General features: G+C 33.2%; 1 long non-coding RNA gene across 1 annotated transcript in view; it reads left to right on the top strand.

The window, feature by feature from the left end:
* Window positions 1–4,837: 4,837 nt before the first annotated feature.
* LOC143229374 (uncharacterized) overlaps window positions 4,838–17,107 on the top strand; it is a 46,604-nt gene continuing 34,334 nt past the window's right edge. Inside the window, exon 1 of the long non-coding RNA XR_013015836.1 lies at window positions 4,838–4,900. This is a non-coding gene — a long non-coding RNA (uncharacterized LOC143229374). The remainder of the gene's footprint in view (window positions 4,901–17,107) is intronic.

Genomic DNA, 17,107 nt, shown 5'->3' with positions numbered 1-17,107 from the left:
TTCCATTATAACGCTCCAACGGCTGATATAGCACGGATTTTGAATTAAACATCTAAACCACCAGGTTGTATTAGGCTCTGGAAATGACCAAGAACTCTGTCATTTTATTGTCTTGTCCTTCAACATACATTCAATGTAAGAGCAAGAAATAGCTATAGTGCTCCAAAGATGCCTGTTTTTTTTTATGCATATCACCTGTAAATGTTTTCATACCAGTCCTTACAGTCTGGATTAACAAACCAGGCAGACGTGTGGTTGACAATTTGCATCAAAATTTCCACTCATCCGTCAGACTGGGGTTGATAAAGTGATTTCATGTCCTCACCACACCTAATACTACACAACTCTTTTCATGTTTACTTTCTGATCCTTCAGGTGCCCCAAACCGAACGCTCCAGCCATAGAATAGGTGCACGTAAGGCACCTACACAATGTTCATACTACACATTTTCATATATCACGTATTAAAACAAAAATACAAAGCAGAATGAAATGCATATGCAGTTTAAGAACTTCTTCATTAGGTTACGCATCATCAATGATGATACAAACATTGGAAATATTTGTTTGTACAAAATTATTCCTGTGCTACCCTTGGATTACGTGCTTCACTGTCGATCACGTGCAAGCTGATGTCAGTGATTATGTACTAACGCCCGACACTATATGTTTTATTGTAACAAGCTTCTGTGAAGAACGGTAAAATTAATCTTAGACAAACTTTATACGGACCTTTCATGTTTGATTTCTTAAAGTTGGTAGAAGACAAGAAATATTATATATATATTTAAAAACGGTTGGTATGGGTAGAGAAAGCACTAACAGAGGAGAAAACAACGTTTCGACCTTCTTTGCTCATTGTCAGGTTCATAAAGAAAGAAAAGGTTACTGACCGGTAGCTGTCCACACGTTTGAAGGTGGTTGTGTAATTAAGTGTAAAAATGTAGAGGGCGTGCTTCGATATTGGATATATTTATTAATATAGGTATAAAGGTCTTCCTTTGTATTGGTTTATTTTGGGCTTGAGTTGTTATATAAGTAAGGCTTCTTTAATTTTGTGTTTGTTTATGTTTGTTTCTTTATTTAGTATTTGGGTGTTTTCTATAGTTATTTTGCAGTGTTCGAAAACGTGTGAAGGTGGCTTTTTGTGTTCTTTGAATCTGGTTTCCATTTTTCTACTTGTTTCTTCAATATAGAAGTCGTGGCAGTAATCACATTGTATTTTATAAATAATGTTGGTGTTATGTTTGTCATTATAGTTTTGTGCCTGATTTTGAATAAATCTGGTATTGACTGGGACGTCATATTTTCTTGCTAGTTTTTGTCATATGTTAGTTATTTTTCTGCTGATGTTGGGAATATATGGTTTGCAGTCGTATATGGTTTCGTGATTTTTTAAATCGTGGGGAATATTTACTTTTGTTAATTTATTTTGCCTTTTGTCTAGGTGTGTGTGTATAATGTTCTCTACGATTTGTGGAGGAAACTTGTTGATGTTGATGAAGTATTGTTTTTTTTTTTTCTAATTTGTCGTTAATTTTATCTGATGAGCATAGTTTTATGGCTGTGTTTATTTGGTTTCTTAGTATGTTGAGTTTTTGTTTTGTTTCATGTGCTGAGTCCCAAGGAATGTATAGTCTAGTATGGGTGATTTTTCGGTGGATTTCTGTTTTAAATTGTGTATCGGTTCTTGTAATTTTGAGATTAAGAAAGGATATTTGATTGCTTTCTTCTTGTTCACATGTGAAGTTGATGTTGGGATATATAGAGTTAATGTGATTAAAAAAATTAAGTGTATGTTCTGTAGATGTGAGTCCCGCAATCGTGTCGTCTACATATCTGTACCAATATAGTGGTGAATGTAATGCTGTGTCAATTTCTTACGTTTCAACATGCGTCATAAAATATTGTGTCAAGAAATATTATTTAAAATAACACGATTCTCATAAAAATAATTATTGATTTCGAGGTGCAACTTATTTATTATTTTGCTAACTACAATGGGAGAAATGGTCGGCTAGTTTTCATAAAAGCTTTGCTGCTGATTAACTTCGGTTATTATATTAAAGTTGTTGCTGTGCTGTCCACGTTTCCCTCCTTCACATGGAAAGACTGAAATATTGCTTCTTCAGTGTGTTGTGTCCTTTTGTTTAACAACATCGCTATACCAGTATCCCCATTCAGAAAGCAGCGTTGCACACTCCTTAACACTTTGAACGCTGTATAGGTCCATATGACCAACGTCGTAACCATTTGTACTCGTTGCGGTTTATATACTACTAATTTCTAATATATCAAGTGAAAATCACAAAATTTAGTAAACTTTAGTAAACATTACAAGGCTTTTGCACACGAAAAGCATATTTTGTGATGAAGGATAATACTTTAATGGGCAGTTCTGAAATGGTTAATCCATAAGATAACAGTGGTAACATTGCACTTTCGAATAGTATAGAAGTTTTGTGTGAACTAATCATTTGGATCACAAACCTTTTACCATGAAGCCACAGCTCTTATATGCGAAGACCTGGTAATGTATTAGACGTATAAAATATTTTTATAAAGAAGATTTGTCAGTAATTTGAATCAGTGTAGCAAATATAATGCAATAACTAAATAAATAAAACCATAAGAAAAATAGGCAACTCGCTCTTTGGGACAAAAAGAAAATTTGTTTCTGTACTCACTCCTGTGTTTGTTGGAAAGAAAGCATTTAGCACCAGAATTCAGATAAATTTAAAATTGGTACATACACACAAATAACCAATAGTTAGAACACATTTTAAATTCGTAAAACCAAGTATAATCTTCCCATATAATAAAGTGATGATGCTCAGAACTCAAATTTTGGGTTTAAATTTGGATGCTATCCGCCCACACCTATTCTCCTTGGCTCTTGTCAATACTGTCACAATAATATACTTCATTCTCCAAGTACTATATTAAAATTGTATAGCTAAAGGTACAAAGAGAACTAATTTTAATCACGACAACTTACACGCCTGATTGAAGACAGATTAACAAGATAAAGCTGAACTTGTACTATATTGATTGCATCCACTTTTGCTTATGTTTATAGGATTTACTATACAATATAAAATAAAAAAATATTTGTTTCTAGTGTTCTTACAAAGCTACACAACGGCTGGCTACACTAAAGACCCCTCATTTGGACGTATTAGACTAAAGTACTAGTAATCAAAGCACCAATCACTGACTGACTGTTGGTCGACTTTAATCCAATACCTGGATTTAATTGCTAGTCTTATAATTCATGTGTATCTTCAAAGTGCTAAATGCTATTTTGCAACAACGTATGCGAGCTTCGAATTAAAAAATCCGATACAGCACTGACCATAAATAAAATATGTGGGTGGTAGTACAATGAAGTACATTAAATAAATATACAAATATATACCTTAATCTCTCGTAACAATCAATACAAAGTAATAGATTTTTGTGCTAGATTTATCGGATAAAAATCTATGAATGATTTATTTTTGGGTAGACATGACCTAACAACTAATTTGCTCAAACTATGAATTTGAAGATTCTCTGTATTATAAGACTGGTTATTATATCCCATTATTTGGTCAATTAACAATAATGTATCCATTAACATTCACAGTATGAGTGTGTTTTCTTATAGCATAGCCACATCGGACTATCTTCTGTACTCACCAGGGGGAATCGAACCTCTGATTTTAGCATTATAAATCCTAAGACTTACTGCTGTCTCATCGGGGGATTCATTGACAGTAATGTACCCAACTAAGTCGGAAGAGCGAAGAAAGGAAATATTTCAGCAACAGAAAAATCTAAGAGCTAAAGTATGGATTCATTCAGTTTTATATCATTGATTCATCCACATCGTGGGTTTGTAAGTGACGTTTAAAAGTGTTAGCACAAATGTTCCTCGAGTTCGTTTGAAAATATGCACAGAAAATTCGAAATACCTTTCAAATATTGCCACAAATGTTTGAAGGTTTGTGAATACTCTAAAACTGGTTGTTCAATATACGGTGTTCTTATTTCTCTATATAGGTTACGGAAAAAAACGAAAAGTCTCTAACTGAAACTTATCTCTTCGGATACATCTGATGAGGATGACTTCATGACGTAATGTTAGTGTTTGCACTGCATCTTTGTAATTCTATACTTTATGTATTAAATAAGCTACTTTATGTATCAAGCGGTTGCTTTGACATTCGTAAATTGCCTGGAACTGTATAAACAAATCTGAAGAAAAAAACAATATATATTTTTTTTGTGATGATATCAGTGTTATGAGAATCGCTACTCTTGTATTTGTTTAAGTTTGAGCTTAAGCATGTGGAAAAGGCTGAATGTGGTCGCTATGCTTGAAAGGTAAAACCTGAAGAACGTGACAAACGAGATCCTTCCTTTCGTCGGGAAGAGGTTTGTAGCTCCCTCCCCTGTCATCTCACAATTACTTTTTTTTAGCAGGGGTACATCGTTAGATGGCGATGATATACAGATGTCTTTTAGAGCTACACTGTAAGTCAACATTCTGATGTATCTGCCGAAGGGAATATCAAAATAGCTTTGAAATGGAAGCGGCTTTCGCTGTCTTTTAGCATGCCCTGAGAGAACGTTTACATTAAGGAAAATTAAGTCTTTCTCCTCTTGACTAGTTGACTTGCTTGTAATTTTCTAAGGAAGAAAACAATCTCGATACCTTAAAGAAAATAACTACATGTACCATGTCAGTTTGGTTTTTACTACACGTGTAAACAAAAACAACAACTCCAAGGCAGTTAATATATACTGAAAATATTAACGACGACTTGAGTAACTGGTCCTTTTATAAGTGTAGTGTATGTAATTCACAAACATGCTGAAGCCTGAGCTATATACCAGCAGCATCTTGAACTTAACAGTATGTTACATTTCCTTTATTTGCTGGGGTTTTTTGTGCTTTCAGTTGTTAAGATGTTTTATGTTTAGGACATAGAATGAACAAGTTTTTTTTTAAGCCTTACCATAAGTGTTTTATGTACATAATTCAAACTTGATAACGCAATAATACACAATTAGCTTTTGACATTTAGAGAAAAAACGTTCATAAAGCCTTATTATGGGTATTGTTAATGTAAAGTGCATGTTAGTCTCTTCAGTTAGGCTCTGCATGGCAAGAAGGTAAGGCGCTCGCCTCGTAATTTGAAGGGCGCGGATTTGAATCCCCGTCACACCACCAAACATGCCGTGGGGGCATTATAATGTTACAATCAATCACACTATTCGCTGGAACAAGGTAGCCCAAGAATTAGTGATGGGTGGTGATAACTAGCTGCCTTCACTCTAGTCTTTCAAAAAAACATTTTTGAGTTCTAAAGAGTTATAAAGAAATATGCTGTTTCCAAAAGTCAGAGACTAAACAGTATACATTTCAAAAATTTCAAGTTGTTATGTTTATTTATACTGCTGCATTTATTTATTCCGTAGTTTATTTACAAAATTTACTAGTTAGTTACCAGTGGTTTTCATTAATTTGTTTAAGTCTGTTTATCAGGGTGTACAGAGTGGTGATAAGCTAAACTTGAAACTACTAGGGGTCTTTCTAGACAGCTCATTCGTACACATTAGTCAACATTATAAATAAGTATTTTCTAGCTCTTTTGCTGTACACGGGTAAATTATAGTAAGTTTGGATACATAAATAAATAATTTGAAAGTATTTTTTCAACGTTTCCTGAATATTGATGATTAATAAAGTTCCCTCTATGAAGCCTAATGTCATCTCTATTAACCTATCGGTTATTATAGTGTTTCTTTTGTACTATATTGGGCATAACTTCCTTCTTGTATCGTAGTAAGTTAATACAGACTGCTTATCTCATTACAAATACAAAAGTTGTAAAATATTATTAGAACTCGGCACAAACGGCATTGTTGTTTAAGATAATTTTTAAGAGTTGTGTTACATGATAGGTCACCTGTTGTAAAAGGAACTAACAATTTAGAATGTAAATCAAACTCTACTCTGATGAAGAAGACTATCGAATGATTTGATGGCTAGGATTGTACGTGTCACAATGAAGACAAGTAATTTAATTAGCTGAGACGACACAGGGGAAAGTGCTCAAGTTAGCTACACATTTAATGCTCATTACTGGTGTATATACAGAATGCGCATTAGTGGGATACAAATGCTGGATTAAAGATAGATTTTGTATGTCATATTCAGCGATCTCAACACAATATTTTTTTTATTATAGATCACGGATGTATAAAGGTTTATTCGTGTTTAGAATTTTTTGAAACCTACACATGGTCGTCTTTAATTTTCAACTACAAGATAGTAGTACTGATTGGATAGTAGGATTTGACCATCGCTCTTATAACGCACCCACGGCTCCAAAGTGCAGAGAGCATTTCTACAGCAACTGAACAGGAAATATAAGCGTTTGATTTCAGAGCCTGGTCATGTTTGCTACTGAAAACGAGTGAAAAGAGGGTATTAGAGTTAAGTAGAAACGCCATTTACGTACTATTTTAAGTATTGTTATAACAGTGTCTTTTGTTGAGCGAGATTTCACAGGTTACCACCCAGTTTACCACTCCAGTGTCGTAGTCGTAAGTCTCCAAGCTAAAAACGCTGAAAACCAGATTCTGAAATGGTGGAAACAGACAGCTCATTGCACAGCTTCGTGCTTACATACAAACAAACTTTTAGGGGCAAAGCCGAGTTCGTCTAATAATAAGGAAATCATTTTATTTGTTCTACTCCAGGTTCTACGAATAAGTCAATTATTATTAACAACTCAAACTATCGAAACTTCAATTATTTTGTGTAGTATGTAGGTTTACTAAGAAACTAAGGGAAAAAAGACTTGAACCAAAATTTTCCTACAAAGCTTCGTTTATTCTTTCTTTTTCTGAAATTCTTTTACTTTATATTTCACACACGTTTCTTTGGAAAACTTCTCAGTTTACTTTTAAGCTCATAATGTGTCCTATTTTCAAATCAATTCAAACTGTAAGTTTGATAACGTTACAACTTTATTATTTTGGCAATATTTGCCAACAAAAATAAAGGTTCTGACCAACAAATGACAGATTATTTATTCTGTATGTTTTATGTTCTGTTCCATTTGCACTCAAATGGACTCAAATATCTGTTACATCGATGTTTAAGTTGGTTTTGTTGTCCGAGAATTAAAATTGCATATTACAAATATATACTCAAAAACCAAAAACAAATTAACAGAACGAATTATGAGTACCAGAAACAACTATTTTCAAATAACGTGAGTTTTTCACAACTGTCAAAAAATAATAAAACATAAATTACAAATGCCCCAAATGTATTTTTACTATTAAGTGAAAACTCAAATGTTCATTACAAAAAAGTACAATATTGAATTTAATATTTTTTCGATCCTATAATTAAGATACCAGTAAGAATTTTGCTTTTCTTCAGTAATGCTTTTGGAATAATTAATCTTGTTATCTAATGAAAATAAAATATATTTTGCAAAGTTTATATCTTACTTTAGTGTACAAATTTAAAAACAAACAATAAGGATATTTGTAATTTATGTTCTGTTATTATATTTTTGACAGTTGTAAAAAAACTGGCATAAAATTAGCCAAGAAATTTTTCTATTGACCCTAATTTTACAATCACTTATATATGTTATTTTCAGTTATAACATGTGCTCTATAATAACCTCAAACTTTACCAAGTTTACATACTTCTAATAATTGCTTCTTTAATTTGTAGCCTCAGTAAAACATTTACTTCATACAAAGATTTTAGGAAATTATTGTCTTTGAAAACACTTTAAAGTACACACATAGATATATACTTATATAAATAAATGTATATACTATTTATATTTTTGCTGCCCCCTGTAGTTCAGCAGTTAGCTTAAGATTTTATAATACAAAAAATTAATCTTTAATCCTTTTGGTGAGCACAGCCCATTCAGCTTATTCAGCCTATTATGCAGCTTAAGCAAAACAAATAAGCAAAGATTATTTGGAAGTATACGGTACTTATACCTATTAAGTAAGACTCAATCGTTCCATATCAGTATATTTATTATTAAAGTGAAAGGCAGCTTATGGTTATGAATAATACCTTATAAATGGTCGGAGTAAATAACTCCAGGAAACTCAATAATCAAACAACAACAACAAACAAACAAAAAAAACATAAATGATAACACTATCAATTCATTTTGTCATTATAGACAAATAATACGTGAAAACACAGCATTGTTAAATATAATGTTTTTGTAATAGTTTTTGCTTTTATATGTCATATAAAAAGCAGATCGTGTGTTTTAACAAGTTTATGAATATAACACTGTCTTTAATCACGAATAATATGTTTTACTTCAGTAATCGAATAGACTTATATAATATGGGAGTATCGATCATAAATTTCCAATAACTTACATATTATGTCAAATCAATGTAACGTTTCGTGTGTATGACTAGTAACTCGTGACGAAAATATTTTTACATAATACTGTCATATGTGTGTACGCACTTTGTGACAATTACTGCTTTACCTTGCTTCATCTAGTACACATGAATGAGAATGGAAAGCATAGAATTCGTATCTTATTTCCAGCCTAATAACAAAAACTCTCCAGAAATAAGGCAGCAATGAAAATTACTTTTGTTATTAGTTGAACAAAATCCACAAAGTTTTCTTAATAACTAATCTGCAACAGCTGTTTGTAAAATACCTCAACACAATCAAAACATCTTTTTGATGATTCTGAAACGAATCGTATCTCTTCTTGCTCAAGAAAAACGATCCCCGTTGATTTACGATTGAAACACAATGCCAAGGATGTGTCACTACACTACATAAGCCAGTGTCTGTTCCACCATATGGAAACCACTACTGTTCCACCATATGGAAACCACCTTTTTGTCGTTTCTTATAGAAGGCTTAATCGTACAGGATCTTGTGTAGTATAAAATTGCCGTTTTCTTTCTACGGTCAAACGTTCTACTATTGTCCTCTTTTTGCGACAGAACATTCATTGATGTTACAGCCTGAAACGTGCGAGACAGAAGCCAGAACTTAGGATAAAAGACTTTCCTGGTTTTCCGTAAACGGAACCTTTCATTCTCGATGCCTCATCGAGTCATAAATTGTTACCAAGCATTATGTTACGACTAGTTGCCCCTGTCATCCCCCAGTAGCTCAGCGGGAACCCGGACCTACTCGGGCGTACTTACACTGTCCTAATCTCACGCAACACGCCGAAAACCTCGCCCGAAGCACTGCAGGAGTCGGCGTCGTTACAGCGACAGTTGTTGAATAGGCTTCTGTTATAGAAGACTGTTCGTCCATGTACTGTTGACCCCCTCTCAGCGGGTTCACTGCTAGACATCAATTTTTCACAGGCGCTTTTCTTTTAGCTCTTGTAGAGTTTGCCGCCTTGTCAGTCTGGTATTGACCACATGTCAAGCAGAACGTCATTTGCCCTGATAGCTTGTCACTCGCAGAACTTCGCCAAGCTACTCCGTAAAACCAGCTTTTGTTCGACTTTCTGTGGGTGGCTACCCGCAATCACAAACTACAGTCATACAGTGAAATTGGTGAACACGTGGTAGTGTTTGACTGGTATTGTTTAGATGACGTTTACAAGGTTCGTGTGTTCTATAAAAGCCAGACTGTGTTGTCATACTTATAGACTGCGCATTTTCAAATGGAAGTCGAACTTGTAAAAATAGAAAAAAACAACAACTCATATTTATGGCGTAAAAATATGCGTGTCTTTTAAGTTTTTACGTTATTTACATCCTCTGAATTACTTCTGAGTAATTCATTTTTTATTGTATGTGATAAACTTTCGGTCTACTTGAGTAATTCACCAGGTTTCAGTAGTTGTAGTAACAAATTAACTAATTTGTAGCACACATACTAGTTAATACAATAGTTTAACTAACTAATACTTACAGATAAACTCCACATAGGATTAGAATCATCTACTTTGTAAATAACTTATAAAACTTAGCACACAAATGTTTTTGATCTTGTACAATAAAATGAGACTAAAATCTATATTGAGTGGTTTTCCTGAATAGTTTTTAAGAAGGGAATCATCTCTTAATTTTTAATTTTTTTTCGTGATTTGAAGATTAACTTCATTCAACTTGATCCACAAATAGTTTCTGCTTCGTTAACTAAAACACGGTTGAGACACACGAGAAGGTTTAAACTGAATATCCTTTCTGGGATATAACTTTTGTTGTCTAAAAGTAGTATTATTAAAAAGTATTTGTAGAAATATTAAATGGATCAATTTGTCACGTGCTACTGTTATCGTATATCTTCCATACTTTTTCTTTGCTTCATTTCTGATTAAGAGATAGATATATGTACAGCTGTCAGGAACAGGGTTTGAAATTTTCGCTAAGTAGTAGAAGGCTAACAGGTACAAACTATTAGATAGTTCCAAACCATTCACAGATGACCGTCTTAGAAACTGTTCTCTCTGTGTTTTATCTTGAGATGAGAACTCAAAATAAGTACTAACAATTTCAAAAAGTAGCTATTAGACAATAGCTGATATTCTATTAAAATTCAACGACCTTATCTGTGTAGCCATGAATATATGCCTTACGCAAAGTAATAGAAGTTTATTTTTTGTCATGCAAAGCAAAAAAAAGACATAAGATGTGCAAATAAATGTAATTAACTCAATTGAATACGCTCTATAGAGGAAGACTAGTTATAACAAAGAACAACATTTAAGTCTTCTGACGAGAAATACTGCTTTTTTTGTGAAAATGAGACAAGAACTTCTGGTATGTACAGGGCAGCACTGTTTTGGCTTGGAAAAAAACATCGATATTAACTGTCAATGTGCCATTAAACTTCAAGATTTAAAACTTCTGACAAAGCTGTCGACTGGCGATACCACTTAAACAGATGCAGAATACCTCCCACGAAACTATGTATCATCATTTTACAATCGTGGTTACTTCAAAAATGCCATAAAAGCAAATGAGGTGCATGCTAGAGCCATTCCGAAGTCCATTTTAATAGATAAGTTGGTACTGTAATGAATTTACTCTTATGTATCTATTTTACTATCTATATTTGTTTCAGTTTAATACATATTTAGAAATGCATGTCACTTATTTTGTTAAATGTGTATTGCGAAAGTCCCGCGTGTTTTCTAAATTCAGCTGGAAATAATACTGGCAATGACTAGTATTTTACCTACATACATCCTTACACTTGAGAATCTCTCCTAATGAGAAAGAAAGATAGTCATCGCAACGCTCGGGGAATCAGTGTAATATATTTTTGGGTCGCTACAGTCAGTATAGTATTGTTGGTCTGTTACAGTTAGTTTAATATATTGTTGGGTTGCTACAGTCAGTATACTATAAATCGCGGGGGCTATAATTGTTATAAACCCTTATTAATCGGAAAACTACAGATATTTGACTAGGAGCGTTTATAGTTTTTCAACATTAGGAATCGTTCAACTTCAGAGAATTAACTTCGGACGTTAGTATTTATTCTAGAATATTATATGTCTTCATCGGAGAAAAGTCAGCTTGTAAACGGCGTGAGGTTAGCCGTTAAGCGAAGTGTAAAGATATGAACATGGAATTATTCATTTGTCGTGAACCATCGATAAAATATTCAGTTTCAGAGCAAATAGAAGACTTAGCATTGTTTGTAAGTTTATGAAACCTTTGTATGTAAATCGTTATTTCTAATAACCGTTATTATAAATTGTATTGATGAAAACATACTTGTCTTAAGAGAGATAATTATTGTATCAATCTTGTTCGCAAATATAATAAGTTTGATACATATCGACATTCAATTAACTTCTAAATTAAAATTAAAATTTACAACTGTTGGAACTCGTAATAAGTTAAGACACGTAGCATAATAACTCGGAGACTCGTCCGAGATAAATTATAATACGTAACGATACTTATGTTGAAGAAGAGAAATTCGACAAGAAAATCACCCTAGTATTCATATTAACAGATCCGGGAAAACTTCATTCTGAAAGCTGAAGTGCATTTGGGGTTGGTTGAAGTACTGCATAAACTCCAAGAAAGACGTTTTGTTCAAGTCTCTTCAGACATACAACATATGCTGCTCATGTAAGATAAAGACACTGATGAAATTCGGATGAAGATTTGCCATATTGATGACGATTATGGTGCTATTCATTTGATATAAACAACTACAATGGCATGGAAAGAGATATTTGTATCTTCCATATTTGATGGTTCTTTCAAGTCTGATTGGCAGGATATAAGAAAACAACTACTGTATAAGTACTACTATTTATAAAGTTTCTGAAGAATCTATCATAAAGAAAACTTCAATAATTTTTTCTTCTTTGTCCTGTTACAACTAACTTAATTCAACTACGAAATGTACACAAGAAAGCAATGAATTATATCTACTACTCAACATTATGTTAGGAGAGAGACTCAAGTTTTACTCTGTGTAGATTTAGTTGTGCATGCAGAAACTCAAATTGACAGATGTTTCAGCTTTGAACTTTATTTTGGTCATGACATAGTATTCCAGTGATCAACTACTACAACACATGCTGTGTGTTATCAGTGTAAAACTGATAATGCTGTGTGCTTAATAAGTGATATTTTTATTACTGCTGTAATCCTTTCTTTAAGAGTGCACAAGATTCTTTCAATAGGACAGTAATACTCTTCAGATCCATTTATGAGTCTCAGGGGGCTAAATAAGATGTTCCTGTCTTAAAATTAATCGAAGAAAGCAGAAAACATTCCTTCCTATTCCATATACAAATGTTTTTTCAACTGCATTGTGAACAAAGGAATCCATTGCACCTATTTATTTACATTTTGTAAACAACTTCTTTATTCGTTCTTTAAATTACTGTAGTGAATTACTATTGATGGCTTGATCATGTACAACAAATGCTGAAAAATAATCATCTAAGAAAAGGAGACAACACACTATCAGCTGCAGAACATACTCAGATGCAGAGTTCTGTTCAACGGTCAACAATACCTTGCTTAATTGTCTCATTTTATGAACATCAAAATATTGTAGCAATGATTTGGCATGCTATTAATGGGGTCAAAGATGAGATAATTTATCTGCATTCAGAAAAGTTCCAGTTGTTACTACAGACCAATTGTGTTTTGCATCAGAGGAAGAGGGACAGTTAAATTGGCCAGCTAGATACTCATGAGGAAAAGAAAATTGTAGTTATGCTGAGAGAGCTGCACACGGAAATGGATGTATTTACGATGCTGTGAGACTGTCAAAAATAGCATAGTGCAATTAAAAGTTTTCTGAGGTCACCTCGTAGTACTTATTACTTAAACCAGATATGCTCATCACGTCAGTAAGCTAGTCAATAAGCGCTTCAAAGGCTGGAATACAATAAATTCTCAGACGAAATACCACGAGATCAACAGACATTTAATTTCAACGAATGATACATATGAAATGCTGTGCAAAGATGAATTATCTGTGGACCTGAAATTGTCAAATTTAAATGAGATTTTATCTGGAAACAATTCTTAAGTATAGTTACTATCAAAACGAAAAGTATAGGAACTTTTTGTAAATAATGACAACTTCCTAACATGGGTTACAACAGGAACAATCAGTTAATTCTAAGAAGACTGAAGAGACTTCTTGACACGTGTTTAAAGCATTTTTCAACAATCAGTAAATACAAGAACTTGAACAGAAGCAAAGCAGTGAGTTTCTAAATCAATAACAGGCATAGTGTACAATACATGTTACACATTCCATAAGTATCACTCTTCAGTAGGCCTATGTGTAAAAGCCCTTCCAAAACTAAGTCATTTTACTGAATTATGTATGTCATTTGCTAATTGTGAAATTGGGACTTGACTCAATTCTTCATTCAATGAAACAATACAATAGAAAACAGATGCGTAATCTCAGCTAAAGAGTGAAGTCAGATATACTTCCATGCTTAAAAGCAAAGCCCAGCCACTCACTAATACTCCTACTGTTGAAGTTATAGTCCTGTAACGATCTGCCATAATTAGTCAGTTTCTTCTATGTGTATTAGAAATACTTAAGTTTTTTTAAATAACTGCTCTTTCCTTCTATAGTATAACAGTTAAAAACTGTCAAACAAACTGATCTTATTTGGAATATATACCAGGCAGTTAGAAGCAAGCAGAAAGAGACAGGAGAAGGAAGTGTGTATAAAATAATATAGTGACCAGTGTTAATCCTTTCTTTTTATTGGTGAAAACATAAGTGAACTGTTTAACTTCTTATCACACCATGTGACTTCACTTGTACGTTTAAGTTGTATCGAGGGTTTTGAGTTCTCACTGGCATATGATACTATGGAATTAAAATAATGTACCTAAGAAAAATCACATTCTAGATTCCTGTTACATGTTACACCAAAAAAACATGATTTACATAGGAATTAAACGTTACAAAGCTCTTGATGGCTTTTAGTGTTGTTAAATCAAAAACTTTAACCCAATTACATGTATTAACAAGCTATGACAGGGCATCATTTTTTTCAGGGAGTGATAAAAAAGGCAGTCTAGCGTTCGTAGAATACATGTATCATTGTACGTTTCTTCTGTTCACTTAAAACAGTCCCTGATGAATGCCTGGTTGAAATTGAAATGATTGTTGATGTTCAAGAGAAGCCAATTCCCCAAGGATCAACTCAGCGACTCATGAAACAATTTCCTACAATACAGACAGGAGATATGCAACAATTAGTAGAGATACCTATCAATGTGTACCCAATGAAAGTCATTGTTTGAACTAAGTCCTGAAAATACCAAGCCTTGAAGAATGAGGTTGAGAACAGGATGGTCAAGGGACATAGAAACTATGCTGAATAACTTTTTCAGAATTCTTGAAGTCTTGCTATGAGCTCATTCTCTGTGAGTGTCATGAGAGTTGTAGTAGTATTTGTAAACGTAAGAGAACTGACTTAAAAGTACACTGTCCTCCACAGTTCTACAGAAACATGCCAAAAATATTAATTTGTATTTCATAAAATAAGAACTGTCATTTTGAAATGTCAAACTGCAAAACTTGTTTCTAGTGCATTTCATGAATTTTTAAATACAAAATAGCCTGTGTTGTATTCTACAATATAATGTACGCTTCCTTTAAGATCAGTTTAGTATTATACACTACATTGTATTCACCAATTTTATTGATTTCTTCGACAAAATTGTACTTCACAATGACAAAATTATTTTATCAATTGGTTAAGGTAACATGACGAAGTTTGGTTTTGGGCAAAAATCACATTAGCACTGGATTTAGCAGATATACAGTGATTAGAATAGTTTTATAGTTTGCTTTACTTTCACTCTTATGTTCTTTCAAACAATAAATGGTTGACCAACTCTGAGTACAATAAATGTAGCTTCTTGATTTACCAGTTCTTGTAAAGGCACTTTCCAATGGTTATAAAAAAAATATATTGTGCTATTACTCGTTACCTTGATTTTGCTTTCTAAATGACTCATAAAAATGAATAACAATAACACTTCACCAACCTATGGTAAATCTTATCATAGCAATTGTTGTTCATACATATAAATAGTGTTTTCGTATCCCAACCGACCTGGTAAGCCCTAATACTAAACGAAAGGTCTTGTTGGAATCGCATAAAGTAGATATAGTGTGTTTTTTACTTCTTCTTTTTCAGTTCTTAGAAATACTGAGGTCTACTCTTTGCAGTGGATGCTAAGCCCCTAAAAGCGTCCATTTCGAAACTGTTTTGGCGAAATACTTTTGAAATTGTAATCTAAGTATCAAAGAATGCAAAATAACGGTGTCCGCCTAAAAAAACCACACCATTTTTTCCAGTTTAATGGTAATTCAACAAGTAAATTTCCTGTTTACTCTTTACAGTATCACAAAAGAAAATTTACATCGTGACTAGATCTGGCATGGCCAGGACTCTGAGGTACTGGACTCGTAATACGAGGGTCGCGGGTTCGGATCCCCGTCACACTAAACATGCTCGCCCTTTCAGCGGTGGAGGGTGTTATAATGTGACGGTCAATCCCACTATTCGTTGGTAAAAGAGTGACCCAAAGGTTGGAGGTGTGTGGTGATGACTGCCTTCCCTCTAGTCTTACACTGCTAAATCAGGGATGGCTAGGGTAGATAGCCCTCGTATAGCTTTGCGCAAAATTCAAAATAAACCAAACCAAACAAAGCTCACGTCTAAGAGAAATAATTTAAGTGACATCAGTGTCCAAATGTATAATCAAAACCAAAAATTATTTAGGTTTATACATTTTGCTTCACTTAGCTGAATAGTACAGATTTTATTAATATTTTACAGACTGACTTCAACTATTGTAATATGTTGTTTTCTTAGAATATCATTGTAACAATAACCATACGACTAAATATTTAGTTTAAGCAAGCTTATATAATAACATAGTTCCTTTCAAAAGTAAAATTTCAGAATTCTCAAACACAAATCATTTTATTTCCTGTCATTTAGACGATATAGTTGTCAATATTATACATATCATCTCACGTATCTTATCGAATAAGAACACCTAATCCTGTCTAACAAATTAGTACAGTTGCTTATCTCTTTGTGTAACACATAGCGCCAAAAATCTAACGTTATTGTTATTTTGTAACAAGCTGAAACATCCGTCAACTAAGGCGTATTATTTAAATTTAATTTTAAAATTATAACAAAGCTTCTTCTAGTGTTTAACATGATTATATCTAGTCTTTCGTCTCGGAATAAAATAGAGCAGAGTTCTCAACAAGTTTTCTTCATGTGAATATCCTCTGTTATCTACTTCCGAAGTAAATCACAAACCTTCTGTATGATTTTTACCTGATTTACTAGTTGGAGCATTTCGTATTTTAAAATTATAACAAAGCTTCTTCAAAAACAAAATTGCTGTTTGCTTTTCATTTACGAACAAATAAAAATTTTGAGGTTATCCCACCTTTAAACACCATACATCTCATTGAACATGATAAAAGCATGACTGTTTGAGAAACAACCCGGCAACTTTCATATTTTGACCTTGAATCCCTTTAGAATATTCAACATTAACTGAAGCGTCAACCTGCCAAGGTTGT

Source organism: Tachypleus tridentatus, chromosome 10, assembly GCF_004210375.1.
Source record: "Tachypleus tridentatus isolate NWPU-2018 chromosome 10, ASM421037v1, whole genome shotgun sequence".
In the NCBI taxonomy this organism is placed as follows: domain Eukaryota; kingdom Metazoa; phylum Arthropoda; class Merostomata; order Xiphosura; family Limulidae; genus Tachypleus; species Tachypleus tridentatus.
This window is presented reverse-complemented; position numbering and strand designations above follow the sequence as displayed.